The sequence below is a fragment of the Acomys russatus genome, chromosome 2, assembly GCF_903995435.1.
Source record: "Acomys russatus chromosome 2, mAcoRus1.1, whole genome shotgun sequence".
Lineage (NCBI taxonomy): Eukaryota > Metazoa > Chordata > Mammalia > Rodentia > Muridae > Acomys > Acomys russatus.
The window spans coordinates 101,779,190-101,790,541 of record NC_067138.1 but is presented as its reverse complement, the minus strand read 5'-3'; positions in this window follow the sequence as shown (position 1 = coordinate 101,790,541).

The window sequence follows — 11,352 nt, the reverse complement described above, 5'->3', positions numbered from 1 at the left end:
AAGGCTCACGTTTCAAATATTTGGCCCTTAGCTGTTGGTGCTGTTGAAAAGTATTGTAGAGCATTACCACAGAAAGCGGGTCATTGGAGTGGAACTTGAGACAGACGCCGTTTTCCTCCTTCTGTTCCCACCACCACACCTTTCTCCCTTAAGTCGCTTCTGTCAGGGTATTTCGTCATCATAGCGCAGAGAAATCAATTAACGTGGGTTGTTAGGGAAGCAGTAGCAAGACGTGATCACACACGTTTGGGAGGGTACGCTGGAGGAACCGCGCCTCAATACAGAAGCATCGTGACGTGCAGAGGAGACTTGAAGGAGATGAATGAGAGAGGAAATTGGGCAGGGGGGGGGGGGCGTGTAGGAAACAGCTCTGTGCACACAGGGAACTGTCCTGTGTGGAGGGAGAGCGAGGCCACCTTGGCGTTGCTACTGATTATTTAGTGTTTTGCAAGAAATGTGGTCCTGGTGGCAGTGAGTGAAAGTTTGATTCGGAGTAATTTCCCCTATCAATTAAAGCCAAGATTTTTCTTGCAGATACCAGAGTTCCTACGCTCAAAGAACTACCATTCGGCTGAGAGAGAAGTCAAGCAAGCTACAACGGCGCAGCAGTGAGTGCTATGAAGAGAGTAAGCAGAGCTTCGGCGACTCAGACATAATCAAGGCACACCGAGGATGGAGCTGAGAACTGGAGACCGCATGGGTGTTGCTCGCCGGACAAAGAAACCTAGTTTTGAGCTGTAGGAACAGCTTGTGCCAAGCCCAGACGGGAGACAGGCCAGACGCAGCCTGTTTGGGAGGCTGCAGGTGTTAAGTACTGCATAAGACAAGCGAGCAGGTGGGAATTGATAGCACGGAAAGCCAGGGGCCTCCCAGAGGTCAGCTGCTGATGAGACTGTGTGGTGTTAACGTGAGGATGTGGTAGGGTGCCCTGGCCCTGAGCAGGCATGGGCTGGCTTCCCACTGCAGTCAGCAAATCAATTACGCCCTCCACCGACTTTCGCCTTGTGTATTTAGAATGCATGGTGTTCCCCTGCCAAACATCTGCTCTCGCTATTAAGCATGCCATGGTAACCATTGCACTCCGTGCGTCAGCGCCACCAGGATTGGTAATAATCACAAGTGTCAAAACCGAGAAAGAATGGAGAAGGGGAGCTGAGCAAAAATCCAGCAGCAAGACGGTTGGACTGGAGCATCAGTCTGCGGCTCGCCAGCTGCGCCTTCTGCTGCCCTGCTGGGGGCAGGGGAGCTGATAAGGCTCTGGCCGCCTCTTGCCCCTTCTGTTGATCCCTCTCCCTGTATTACTCATTCATCCACTGCCTTCCCCCGCGACACTGGAAAATATGCCCGGCCTTGCCAGCGCAACATATGTGCCCCTGCGCCATTGTGTATGACGAATAAGCCCGCCAAAAGCTCACCAGACCTAGGGGCCTCTGGGTGCAGGCCTAGCTTTGACACAGGCAGGCAGTGGCGTGTCCTGGAGTGGGGCCACTGGAAGACACAAACCAGGCGTGGGCCTTCAGCATGGCTGCTTCAGAGCCTGGAGACTCTAGCAAATCTCTGAGGCTCTCCGAGCCCAGCTTTTGCCGCTTTTGGGGAAAAAAAAAAAAAAGGAATAGGAGAGCTTATCAATTACAGCCACTGGGGTGCTTAAAGGGAACCAACCGCCTTACATGAGAACCCAGCATAGGCCTTCTGGGTCAGTTATATGATCTTCTCTTTAGTTGTGCTCTCAAAAAATAGAGATAAATAAAATTGCTAGGCCCTCTGCCCAAAGCTGTATTCAAATTATTGTTTCTCGTCAGCCCTCCCCGGGAAACACAGCTGATACTGTTTCAGTCATAAGACTGAGTTTAGGAGCCGGTGAAAGGTTAACTAGTTTGTGGAGCCCTAAGGCGGTGGCATTAGCAGGCCAGAGGGTGAGCTGCGATCTCAGTCTCAGCCAAGCCTGCTATTGCAGCCGCGCTGCTGGCGCTCTCGCCTTCTTCTTCCATACTGAGAAGGAAATACTATTTATAGGCCCCAGTTCAGAAGCAGGAGCCATAAAATGAAGCTATTTCGTCTTCCAAACAAAAGCCCTTCGGAAAGGCAGAGCCAGCTCCCTCTGCACCAGATCTGTACTCCGTTCTGACCAGTCGCTGCCAAGTCCCCGGCAGAGGTCCCCTCCTCTCATTATTCCCCTCCCACTACCCCCCGCCCCCCGTTGGTGAATGCCTCGTTTAAAATGACCTCAAACCTGTGCTGTGGGGTTCCTGGTTGGGAGTTAGGGTTTCCCTTTTCAGCGAGTCAGCACATTTCGAGGCTCACAGATAGGCGGGCTGGCAGGTTTGGTGCCACCATCTGGAGCATGCCGCCTTTGGATGGCTTCTGAGCCATCCCTGGATACTGTCTGCCGCAAGGCTCGGTAACGTGGGTTCCAGCGCCCTCAAGTGGACCGGGAGAGAAATCCATGAAAAGGACACTGGATCACTTTAGAGGAATGAAGAGGGAACTCATCTCACTGTCTGCATTAACAAAGCAAGATGACGTCCACAGCACAGTAACTGCTTGCATCTCTTTCCAGATTGGTGTGACATGGGTGATCACAACCTGCAGAGCTCGCAAAGCAAGCAGGGACTTCCTGGGTTGCTGCTGTTTCTTACACCAGCCAAATAAAATGCGTATGCCGCCTGAACCCCTGTTCTCCCCGACAGCTCCCCAAACTCAGCATTTTTCCAATTGCGCTAAGGATGTAAGACCCAAGGTCAAGATTCTAAGCAGCGAGATGCTCTCTACCACCTCGGCCTCACAGAGTCCAGAAACAGAATCAGTGAGCAATCACATGAGAGCAAAGAAAGATATATCTGAGAGTGGTGTGTGTAGCTCAAGGCCAGAGAGCAATTTGAATCACCTCAGGGTTGGAGAAATTCACAAATACGTGCAGTTGACCTCACACACCTGCTTAGGAAAACATTGTCATGGAGTTTTTTTTTTTTGTTTTGTTTTTTGTTTTTTGTTGTTGATGGTGGTGGTGGTGGTGGTTTGTTTTTGTTTTTGCTTGTTTGGGAAGCATTGGACAAGATATTATCAGAGTGCCCTCTTCAGTGAGTGTTAACATAAAATTGTCACCAGGTGCACTCCAGCCAGAGCTAAATCCTGTGAGACTCATGGGACTGCTAAACTTTTTACAGCAGAATTGAAAATCGTGCAATATTGTTCAGCAACTACTCTCCCCCATATGCGTGGTATGGACACTGTGAATTTGTTCCTCCATGGTAACAGGCCCATTATGAGCATACCACCAAGACTGGCCAAACCTCAGAGTTACCTCTGCCCCCATCAGTTGCCTTAGTAACCCTCAAGCTGCAGTCTCCCTAGTCAGGCCAGTCACACTCACCTGATGTCATGGTTGAGGCTGAGGCAGTCCCATGACCCACAGGATGAGGAGCTAGGATGTCAGAGCCTCTGCTGGGGCTCTCCATGGAGGGGAGCATGCGCTAGAATCAGAGCTAACAGCCTGCTCCCCTGTGGAAATTGCAACCCTTCAGCATTTCTTCTCCCTAGAGTCCAGGCTCCTGCAGCACTCCAGAGGCTGGCCTCTCTGAGGAGAATCCAGTTGTTTGTAATGAGGAAAAATAGACCAAGAAAGGATACAATGTGTGAAGTCGGGGGGTGGGGGGGGGGAGGGGGGCTCGCCGAATAGATGAGAGACAAGAAACAAGAAAGGGGGCAAACAAGAGTAATTAGGATAATTTCATCTTAACTTTGGTAGCCTAGAGATCTGTATTGAATAAAAAAATTTTTTTCAAGGAATAAAAATGGTCGGTCACCACAAAACTTTCTATTGAGAAGTGTAATATATATTTCAAGTAAGTCATTTCTATCTCATCTCTGTCACCTTTAGCACTATCATGGATAGATGGACATCCAATGTGGAAAGGCATTGAATGCTTTTCAGTTCATATCTCATGTTGTCCAGCAAAAAAAAAAAGAAAGAAAGAAAGAAAAAAGAAAAGAAAGAGAGAGAGAGAGAGAAGAAAGATCTTGTACAAGAGACTAAGATAACACAATGAAAGGACTTCTTGGGAGCTCAAGACAGACCTAGCTGGGCTGCTGGAATGCCAAGTACCTTTTTTTGTATATTAAATATATTGATTTTCTATATATTGGATTTATAATATATTTTGTATATTGAATCTATTTTTATGTTGACTTTTCATATGTTGATTATTCTATACATTTTATCTCATCACAAAAATGACTAAATTGTAAATGTATAGAAATATTTTCCAGTTTTATTCAAAAGGCCACTATCCATTGCTTAACATACTATAGTGCCACTGTGTCTGCCCCAAGTACAGATGCTCTCATGTGATAGGAATGTGAAAGGAGCTGTAGCCAAGACTTAGACACAGAAGGCAAGCACTTTACTGCGTATGTTTTTCACCTCATTCTAACGTAGATCCTAGCCATCTCAGAATTGCTCACGGATACACACTCTGAGACTTTGGACACAAAGCAGGAGTCATCTGCAGGAGACAGATAACAAGTCAGGTCCAGACAATCAGAGTCTGTGTCCCCAGCCCACCTCAATGTCCTGGGTCACAGAATCCCTTTCCAGCTGCTTGAGGGTAGGCCGCTTTAATTCAGCTTGTGTGTTACTTTCTTCTTAACAAATAGGCTGATCTTTACAATCTCGTCTTCTTTCAACCTTTGGGCTCATACACTGGTAAACTTACTGGATAGGAACAGCTCCTCCACAGCGAGGGAATTGGATGTGGATCTCTGTGAGCCTCCTTTGACTCATCTGTTGGCGGACGGTCTGATGGTTTTGATGCTAACTACTGCTTGCTGTCTGTGACCCACTTTTTGCTTAATAAAAAGCCATCCCACCTGGGCAGGGCAAAGGAGATAGGAGGGGCTTAAAGAGAGGAATTCTGGGAAAAAGAAAGACTGCCACAAGAAGGAGGGAGACCTGAAGTGAAGAGAGGAAGGCCGCCATGGGCTAGATGGAGAAGAAGCACATGGCCGGCGGCGTGAATGGAGAATCCAACCCAGATGAAGAACATTAGCAAGTATTTGGGATTATGGATGGGAGGTAGCTTGATAAAAGTTATTGGAAGCAGATGGCATGGGACTGAGACTGGACCCCACGCCTGAGGCCCTACTATGGAAAGTAGTTTAGAGGATTGATATCTGCCCTGTCCCTGGTTAACTAAGGCTATTTTAAAATATAACAAGTGTCTGTGTCTTGATTTATTGCTAGCCGGGCCTACTGACAATACAGGTAATACGGATAATTTTTAAAACAATAGTCATTTGCATAAACTGCCTGGGATTACATGGCTGGCTCCTCCAGTCCCGGCTCGGTGGTGCGTCCAGTCGGAGCTTCCTTTTATTCTTACCTCAGCTTATTTATTGTTAAAAACTAGTGTAGACTTTTGAATCTGGATTCCTCAACCTGAGCCGTAAACTGCATCTTCTCAAAGGCTGACTAGTTCAGATATGCAGGCCAAGGTCATGTTTCCAGGGAAGAATAAAAAGGGGGAGGGGTTTGATTGCTGTGTGGAACAATTTCGCCCAGAGACCTCATGTTTTCTAACTCTACACAGCTAGAGGTATGAAAGCTATGATGGCATGATGATCGAACTACCTCCGCAGATTACAAAGTAGTAACAATGAAGCAACCAGAGGAATGGAAATGTTTCCTACCTTCTTCTCTCTAATCTGAGTTTAGATAAATTGGTTGATGGGTGAAGACAGTAAGACAGGGCCTTCATCTTCTATTACCATTTATCTTCTTGTGAGGATGCTTCTATTAAAGATGTTCAACCAGCTTAGACTTTTGCTCAGCCCCATCTCCTGCGTGGTTTCTAGAGAACTCTACTAGAACACACCGAGAGGGTTTTGTTACATTTCCAGCTAATGTGTTAAATCCAATGCGGCACTTGGCAAAGGCAGTGTAATAGAGCATGGGAAAAATCAGCATTAGAGTTAAACTGGTCTGTTCCTAGTTCTGCCACTAACAACTACACATCCCCTCAATATTCATCTGCAAACCAGAAACAGTAAAGTAAGAAATATCTACAGCATAAGGCTGTGGCAATAACTCAGTTAAATGGGGCAATAAACAGGGTTAGATTGCCTGGACTAGATCAGGCTTTGCATATGCATCTCAAGGAATGTTCCGGAATGTGGAGTGAGGTAAACTGAGGTGGGTCTCTCTCTCTCTCTCTCTCTCTCTCTCTCTCTCTCTCTCTCTCTCTCTCTCTCTCTCTCTCTCTCTCTCTCTCTCTCCATCACTCCCTTCACCCATCCATCCATCCCTCTACCCTTTCTCTCTCCCTCTGACACCCAGGTGTGTGTGTGTGTGTGTGTGTGTGTGTGTGTGTGTATGTGTGTATGTGTGTCCCTACTTTTGATTTTGTTGGTGTGAGATTGTTATTTCCTGTGTTTTCACCGGAGTAGCTAGGTTAGAGGGTTGTTTTGGTTTTGGTTTTGGTTTTGGTTTTTTCTAGCACTTTCTATAGGGATGGATTTTTAGATAGATATTGTTTAAATTTGACTTTATCATGGAGTATATTATTTTCTTCATCTATCGTGATTGAGAATTTTGCTGGTATAGTAGCCTGGGCCGATATCTATGGTCCTTTAGGGTCTTCAGCACAACAGTTCAGGCCCTTCTGGCTTTTAGACTCTCTATTGAGAAGTCAGGTGCAACTCTCATACGTCTGCTATTGTATGTTATTTGATCTTTTTTCCTTGCAGCTTTTTATATTTTTCTTTGTTCTGTATGTTTAGTGTTTTGATTATTATATAGCAAGGGCACTTTCTTTTCTGCCCAGTCCATTTGGTGTTCTGTATGCTTTAGGTGCCTTGATAAAAATCTCCTTCTTTAGGTTAGAATTTTTTTTCTTCTATGATTTTGTTGAACATATTTTTTGGACCTTTGAGCTTGGATTCTTCTCCTTCCTATATTCCTATTATTCTTAGATTGGTCTTTTCACAGTGTCCCAGATTTTCTGGATGCTTTGTGTGAGGAGTCATTTTTTATTTAACACTTTCTTCTATCGTATCTTCAACACATGAGCTTCTCTCTTCCATCTCTTGTCGTCTGTTGGTGAAACTTTCCTCTGTAGCTCCTGTTCAGATTCCTAAATTTTTCACTTCCAGATTTCTTTCATTTTGTGTTTTTGTTATTGATTCTATTTCTATTTTTATGTCTTGAACAGTTTTATTCATTCCCTTCAACTGCTTGTGTTTTCTTGAATTTCCTTAAGGGATTTATTTACTTTCTCCAATTGTGTGGTTTTTTTCTCTGGATTTTGAAAATTTTTGTTTCTTCTTTGAAGACTGCTTTCGTCTCACATAGTTGGTTTTAAGGCGTTTTTCTTGTGTTCTAGCTCTGCTGAAGTACCCAGGGCTGCTGTTGGGAGGGAAGATGGGCGCTAGTGCCTTAGCTGTTACTGTGTTTTTATAATGGTGTCTAGGCACTTGGGGTTGGAATGATTGTAAGTCTGGGTGCTGATATCTGGATTTGTCTTTTTTTGGGGGGGGTGTCTTTCCCCTTTGGACCTTCAGAGAGGATAATAGTTTTGTGTTACCTGTTTTCCTGGCCTGATCTACTGATGTGTTTACAGGGAATGCGTGCTAACATTGCAGGAAGCCTGCAGAAGTTCTCTGTGGTCACTTGGCAATGAGGCCCAAGAGGAAAAGGAGACCACAGCAAGCTTCCAGCTAGAGAGCTAGGGATGAGAGTGGTGATTGTGATGAGGACGCTCAGTAACAGAGTATGTGGAGACCCAACAGGTCATCTCCTATCACCTGGAGAGGCTTCCACTGGTGGGACTGGGTAATATTCAACTGAGATATTGACCAAGGGTTCCCTCATGGAAATCCCCACACAATCCAGGCTGTTGCCAAGACAAAGGTTTGCTCTCTGCAAACTGACGATGAGGCCCCATTGCTGAGGATAACACCGATAAAACTTATTAAACATGGATAAATTGAGCTGGGGCTACCTACATGGAGTGCCTACAAGGATCCTTCATCTCTGCATTCTGGTCCCTCTGGTGAGGGAAATCACTCTTCAGGCTACCAAAAGAGAAATGTAGAAACCAACACAGCCACAAAACCTTTGACCTACAATGTGTCTGATTGAAAAATATTCTAGGGCAATGGTGGCACAGAACTTATGGAAGACCATTCAGGCATAGTAAGGTGAGGTAGCCATTGACCTGCCAGTTAGGAGAGTCTTTATGGTCAGCCACTGTGGACATCCCAAGGGCTAGTTATAACTTTTATTCAGTCCTTTGCCATATCCAGATAAACTACTTGAACAGGCCAGAAGCAAATGTACACCTATGGCAGGATAAAAGAAAGAGGGAAATCAAATATACAACTTCTATGATATTATTTATGATTTACCTAACTATTATTCCACCATTCCCCTGACTCATATAAGTACTTTGTTTATGCAAAGAATCATCATTAGCTCTGCATCTTTTAGGTGAAAAGAGGTGTCTCTGAGAGCATAAGTGATTTGCCCAGAGACAGATAACAGTTATCTAGAAACTGTATGCAGTTTCCTCTGTTGCTTTCATCCTGCCCCTCCCATGTGAGTGCAGGTGGCTACAGAGCATATGTCAGTTCTTCTGTTCTCCTTTCTCTCTCCTTCTCCAGCACCGCAGTCTAGGAACGGCACAGATGCGGTGGCTGACTGGGGAGAGCGTGAGGCTCATTCAGAACTTCATGCTCAGCTTCTCAGTGATTGACTGGGAACTTGAAGGTAAAAATTTACACAAGAGCAATGAAAAATAAACCAGCTCAGACCTGGCTAGTATCTCTCCAGGGCAAGCTCTCTTTGCTGCAGGACCAAAACAGAAGACCAGTAATTTTCTCAGCTGGTATTAGTGGCTCAAGTGCCTCCTTCAAGTCCTGAGTTGACCTTGAAATTTGTATTCAACTGTTCAGTTATGTCTGGTTTCCACCTTGGTTCCTCAGAGCACAGAATCTGGGAGTTGCCAATCAAATGATGTCATGGAAGGCAGATCTTGGTTACAACAAGGTGTAGAATGGTAGAAATGGGAGTTTAAGGGTGACTGAGAAAGCCTAAAAGCTTTTATGACTCAGTTAACTGGCATCAATGAATGAACAGCAGCAAAATTATTGATGCTTTTCAACCCATAATGGAAATGCAAACAAGTAAGTGTGCCACCAAAGTGTGCCTGAAGTTAAGATCCTATTTCTCCTATGTCCACCATTTTCTTCTGCCGTGGTGGATTTCAGTGACATTCATTTCTTCAGAGTAGTCCTAAGAAGGGAGCTGAGTAGAGGAAATCAGGACATTGCAGGGGCAAAACAGTGGGTGAGAATACAAGTTATTTGCTTGGCCTCTCCTTGGGACAGACAAGACCACACTAGCTGGTCCCCACGAGCAGAAAGGCAGGAATTTTCCTCTGGACAGGCTAGAGAATTCAGTTGGGAATATTAAAAACCTTACCCCAAGAATTGTCTGAATATGCTGTGGTGAAAAGGCTGATAAGATATTTCGGTGAAAGCCAGAGCTTTCAACCTCAGCCTCTTGGTGTGCTCAGAGTACTTCTTCCTGCATATTTGCAGTAGAATGTACATAGAAATCATGACCATCCTATAATACACACCCACCAAAACCAGACCAAAGCAAAACCAATAAGCCAAACAACTAAGAGCAGTTGACTCATAACAATATTCCCCTCATTACTCTCCTCTAGGGTCAGGTAACCAACCGAACAGCATTTGTTTTAGATTGTTTCTAAGAGTTGTGAAAATTACTTCTAGTCATCAACAGCAGCTTTGCTGGTACTTTTGCATCTTTATGGTATTGTTTCCTATAATTTCTATATGAGCTATTTCCCATAAGTCCTTATCTGGAGGCTCCTTATCTCCAGGCTCGTTTTGGGAGACATCCGAATTAAAACATTCCTGACTTTAACTTGTGTGCGTTGTTGGAGAAGGCAGCGCTATAAAGTATACTCCTTTGGAGAATTTTCCTAACTGGTAAGAATAACAGAGAAGCATGGAGTTGAATTTTTTAGTGTTTGATAATATTAGGAATGCTTTAAAACTTGTAAAAGTGCTTCAGCAATTATGCAAATGAGACAGTACCTGATTTCAGAGAGAGATCCTTGAGAAAGCATGAGATGTATACACAAAGGCTTTAGGAACAGGACCCAGGAGATAGGAGGAAAGGCCACTATCAGAATAAGCTTCATAAGATCATCACTGGTAAAAGGTGATCCTGTAAGGCAGTGAATAAACTTTGAAAGCACAGTAGGTTGAGGCAAAATAAAAGTGTTGGGGGTAGGTCTAGTGCTATGTATTCAAATGCTAAATGCTGCACCCCAAAATCTGGCTTCAGTCCAGACAAGTACATTCTGACATGCACCAGGTGATGTTGTGTAAACCTTCTTCACCAATTTAATTTAAGTTTGGTTGGCTAAGAAAAATAGCTGAGAGCCTGTAACTGGGCAGACAGGTAGTAGGCAGAGCTTAGGTACTTAGGCTTGGGGTCATATGGGGACCATGAGGCAGGAGAGAAAAGGAGTAGATGAAGCCAGAGAGGGCAGAAGTCGCCTTGGGACAGTATGGACCATGAACCTGTGGCCGTGAGGGCTGGACTGAGGGAGCAGAAGCAGCCAGGCAGGAGCAGCTACAGCAAGTCACTTGGGGTCTGTAGCTGGGAAATAGCAAAATAGCTTACAGGACTGATGTCTGCCCAGCTCTAGTGCTTTAAAGCATATTATAAACCTAAAAGGTCTCCGTGTCTTTTATTTAGGACCTAACTGGTCTGAAGTGAGGTAAAAATTAAAAAATTAAAATTAAAAAAAATTAAAAAGCTATATAGATGCAAAAGGGAAGGTAGCAACCCCCCTGAAAATACTCGTTTTAATAAAGAGAAGTTCAATGAAAACATGAGGTAGAAACCGTGGTCTTTACCAGTATCTTACAGAGAAGTAATTGTATGGGAAAGTGTGGTCCAAGTGAAGAGGAGGTCACTGAAGGGGAACCAGCCTTGGGACACAGTGTCGTGTGGGGAAGGTATGCACGGAAAAACGAAGGAATAGATGGGGCGGGGATGCGGGTGCCAATGAACAGCGTTGGCAGGCACTAACTGGCTTGGCAGTGGTTAGAGAGGACCCCGCTTCACAACTACTTCACACTGTAAAACAGAGAGATGTGCAGTGCGGAGAGGCATGAGCCAGCTGCGGTTTGGATTCTGTGATACACGAGGTGTGGACAGAAAGAGCTAATGGAAATGACTGTGGAGGTTATGTGTCCCCCGAGAGATTCTGGTTCCGGGTAAGACAGGAAGTGGGATAATCATTCAGAAAAGAG